The 4,568-nt window shown below is 36.1% G+C and overlaps 1 non-coding gene across 1 annotated transcript; it reads right to left on the bottom strand.

Annotated features, from left to right (window-relative positions):
- Positions 1–82, bottom strand: TRNAS-AGA (transfer RNA serine (anticodon AGA)). The gene has a single exon. It is a non-coding gene; the product is annotated as a tRNA-Ser (tRNA).
- Between the last annotated feature and the right edge of the window lie 4,486 nt (positions 83–4,568).

The raw sequence follows: 4,568 nt of genomic DNA, 5'->3' as shown, positions 1-4,568 counted from the left end.
CGCAGTCGGTAGGATTCGAACCTACGCTCCCAGAGGGAATCTGATTTCTAGTCAGACGCCTTAACCGCTCGGCCACGACTGCTGTTGGCGGCGGAGCCTGTAATACAATATATATAAACAAGAGCAATCAATTTGAATACTTAGTCTTACACTTTTGACCATGGTATTCATAAAAATTTTAATTGTTTAATAGTTAATACACATGTGAATTGTAAAAAAATAATATAAAAAATCTAATGCTTAAATAATCTAGGCAAATCTTTTTTCTTACAACCTTACAGCAATACTGCCATTGACTTAGGACGGCTATACACAGTAACGAAATACCATTTTAAATTCGCAAGTCAGAATGTTTGTATAAACAGTCATTAAAAATATAACTAAATAAGATATAAATAGGTTTTTTTATGGAAAAATCGATTATTATTTTAAAAAATATCAGTAGGCAATTCGTGGTATTTCTGTTGAAATCTTCTAAGTCAGCTGCTAGCTATATTGAGATCAAAAGTGAACGGTTTCTTGTATGCATGTGGAAGATATATGTATTGGGTTGATGCAAAAGTAATGACCGTTTTTTATGATCCCAGGTAAAAAAAAAATTTCCATAAATTATGAATGGTATTTTCTTTTTTTATGATTCCATTGTATAAAGGATGCTTTCCCTCTACTTTCTATTCAGTTTTGGCCTGGTCAGAGTACAGTTATAACCCCTTGTATTTTTTCAAAATGTCGTTCGATAAAGTGCATTTACGTCATTGTTTACTTTATGAATTCACTAACTAAACTTATATAATTTAAACTTATATTTATTTAAACTTATATAATTTCACGAACTAAAATTATATAATTTATTAAATAAATAATACACAAGAAAAAAAATTCAAAAAAAATTTATGTAAAAAACGGTCAAAACTTTTGCATCACCCAATATATAGTTGATGTTTAGCGAGATCGGTTAATGGTTGCCACAATGGTTACTATTTACTTACTAAAAAAAACTAACTAACCATCACGCCGCTTTACCGCAGGGGTATGCAGAGAGAATAAAACGCCACACCAGTCTGCCTTTGCACATAATCTTCGTCTCTTCCACATTCATACATCTCATACATACATGGCGATTATTCCTAGTACTGACTTCTGTCAAATACTTGATCATGACAAGTTTTCTTCTGCTTAACTTGTCCAAGGCCGTACATGTACGGCCGATACAAAACATGATTTATCACATGATTTATACCAAAATATGTTTGAAACATGATTCACGGCGAAATTATCAAATTAGCAAGTTTCGATAAAACATGTTTACTAGTGTCAATAAAAAAAAAAAATAATAATAATAAAACCCTTATCCGCACCCAATGGTGCATAGGGCACTGCGTCATATAAACACAGTGTTATCTTGATCGTTTACACTTGAAGGAAAGGTGATCAGCCCTCCGCTTCAGGTACCAGTCCAGGGTAATATTGAATAAATATGACAGTGAAAAAATCACTTAAATTTATTTTACCCCCCTTGGGAATCGAACCCGGGATCTCCAGAACGGCAGGCGTGCGTGCTGACCATTACACTACGGAGGCGGAGGCGGAGTGTCAATAAAAAAAAAAATAAAAAAAAATATGTTGATTAATTGATTCGGCAGTCACTTTGTGGTAAAATCTATCCATTTTTAATTAATGTTTTACTTAGTAAATACCACTATTTCTTAAAATCTACTGTGTCACGTGTTTCGATGCATTCCGCATCATTTTCAAACACCGTATGTGAAGCTAATTCTAAATTTTACAGTTGGGTGTTCACATACGGTTCACATACGGTGTTTGAAAATGATGCGGAATGCATCGAAACACGTGTCATAGTAGATTTTAAGAAACAGTATTTACTAAGTAAAATATTAATTAAAAATAAAATATGTTGCTCATACCTTATAGCGTCGACTATGATATAAAATTACAAAAACCTGACTCCCCAGATACAGTTTTGTCCGCATAAACTCACTCCCGGATAAGTTAAAGAAGGATAGGCCATGTATCCACCTGCGATGGCAGGGAATCCTGGAAGATACAAAGGGAGAATAAAAATTCCTGACGTCATTAAGTGTGACATAATTACGCTTCTCAACTGCAATACCTGTCAACTACCAAAGTTAATGCATCGTTACTATTACCGTGGAGTTTCGCATTCACGCATTTCATATTTGGGACATATCCTACAGGAGAACTGTGCGGATGATGAGGACATCAAGCGCCAGTATCGTGCTCATTGCGTGCGGTCCAATATGCTGACACGCCGCTTTGCCCACTGCTCCGCGCAGGTAAAAAATAGACTGTTTCAAGTGTTGTGTACACAGCAATACGGCAGCGAGCTATGGTGTAAGGTTACACAACGAAGCTTAAAGAGCATGAAAATATGCTACAATAACGGCTACAGAGCTTTAATGAAGTTACCCCGACACTGCAGCGCGAGTGGTATGTTTGCCACAGCACGCCTACCACATTGGGATGGCCTGTTAAGGCACCGAGTGGCAGGCTTCCGGGAGAGGCTGATGAAGAGCTCCAACCTCATCATAAAGCGGCTTGTGGAGCACAGATGGGGGCTGGACATGTGGCGGCACTGGAGCGCAGTGCTGCGTTTGCCAGCGAGCTAATTTTCGTCTACATCTCTCCAAATTTACTATTATTTTTATTATTATTTTTATTTTATATTATTATTTTTATTTTTCTTTCAATTTCTTATTTCTTTCTTATTTTTAATTTCATTGTTTAAATAAAATGTTTGTAAAACATATATGGCTGACTAAGTATTGCACCCACCACTTAGTCAAGCTGGAATAAAGAGTTAAAAAAAAAAAAAAAAAATATTTGAAACATTTCAAATATAACGTTTCTACCTCTCTAATAAAGGAGATACTTGTGTTTAGAGAGGGAGTTCGTTTTACAATTAATATTATTTTTACAATCAATGAGTGAGGAAAGAACGGTAAAACAAATTTAGGAGGCGAATGTAACTGGAAAAAGGAGCAGAGAAAGACCGAGAAAAACTTGACACGATCAGGTATGCCAAATACTTGAAAGTGGTCAGGTTAGGAGTCGAAACAATCGGCGGGTATGTATGAGGAGATGCATGAACGTGGAAGAGGCGAAGAATGTTTGCAAAAACAGAGTGGTGTCGCGTTCTATTCTCTATGCCTATCCCTGCGGTGAGGGGGCGTGATGGTAAGTTAGTTAGTTAGTTAATAATTTTGGATAATTTATTTTGCACCATTTTCGTTAAATACTACCTCAAGCGCTTCTGACTGTGAATGAGTTGGGGAAAAGAAGATAGTGGAAATGATTTAGCAAACAAACATGTTTTCTTTTGTTCTAAAGATCATCTCACTCTCACTGTTTCTGACTACTGATGGAAGAGCACTCCACGCCTTCGGTCCCGCAACAGTAAAGGCACGTTCGCCAAATTTAGTTTGCTGGTTGCGACCTGGTATGATCACTTTGCCCATAGCAGTTGTAGCCGATCAAAGCGGGAGACGTCTATCAACCAATTCGTAAGGCACATTACTTTTTGACACTTTATATTACAAAATTCCCTGACTAAATAAAATTTGTAATATTTCCTTGCCTTTATTTAATCAGTGAATTTGAATTTGAATTTCAATAATATTTCAATTCATTATAATATTTATTATAGTAAAACAAAATTATTTTTAAAATCTGTTTATTTGTACAGAAATTATGTTAAATGTGATATTCGTCCCAAGTAAACAGTTTTAGACAAAATACTTCCTGTGTATAACGTTTATCCTATTTTACTGGTAGTCAAGTAAAGTTTTATTAATTATTTTAAAATGCGATAAAGCACTAAAGGTTTCGGATTTTCGTATGTAATTTGTTAAAATGTCTTTATAATTCATGTGTATAGTCATCAAAATGACATTTAAATCCCTCTTATTTTCCAACATCAATATAAGTGACGTGTTTAAATCTATTGAACTGAGTAGGGGTAAATATATTGTTAAAAAAATGCTTTTCAGTGTCGATATTTCCGCTCAGATCATGGTAAGTCGGGGTGTAGTTTGTACACAAAGCGCCCCTTCCGGCTGAGTGTATACCCGGATACGGCATTAATCAGTAGTCCCTTTCCTTCTGTTTTCATCCCCCTTCATCCCCGAGGCAGGAATAACTAGGGGTGAGTACTTCTGATTGAGAGCTTCCAGCAACTGTGACCTCCAATCTGAATTTAGTGGGAAAGCGAGACTAAACCAAGTTGAAAATTCATGGAATGTAAATGGATCTGAAAGGTATTTCAAGTCTATAAGACCCGTGGGGCTTCTTCATTTTCTGCGGTGCCTTTCCAATCAAAGACGATTTTGTCTTGGAATATCTTGAATGTTCTTTCATAAGGGTAAAGATGTCTTCAGCATTTGGGTTTTGTTTCAGTCCTCTTGTAAAGTATCATACATGATAAAAATAATGAAGGACATTGGTACCATAAACCAAGCTAGGACACAAAATGCCGCACTCTCTTCTAGTGGAACGGAAGGTCTGCTGATGACAGACAACAGTCCGCCTTC

The sequence above is a fragment of the Brachycentrus maculatus genome, unplaced genomic scaffold (genome assembly GCF_059751285.1).
Source record: "Brachycentrus maculatus isolate JH-2025_06_01 unplaced genomic scaffold, ASM5975128v1 h1tg000124l, whole genome shotgun sequence".
In the NCBI taxonomy this organism is placed as follows: domain Eukaryota; kingdom Metazoa; phylum Arthropoda; class Insecta; order Trichoptera; family Brachycentridae; genus Brachycentrus; species Brachycentrus maculatus.
The sequence above is the reverse complement of the archived record's forward strand: the minus strand, read 5'-3'. Positions and strand labels throughout refer to the sequence as shown.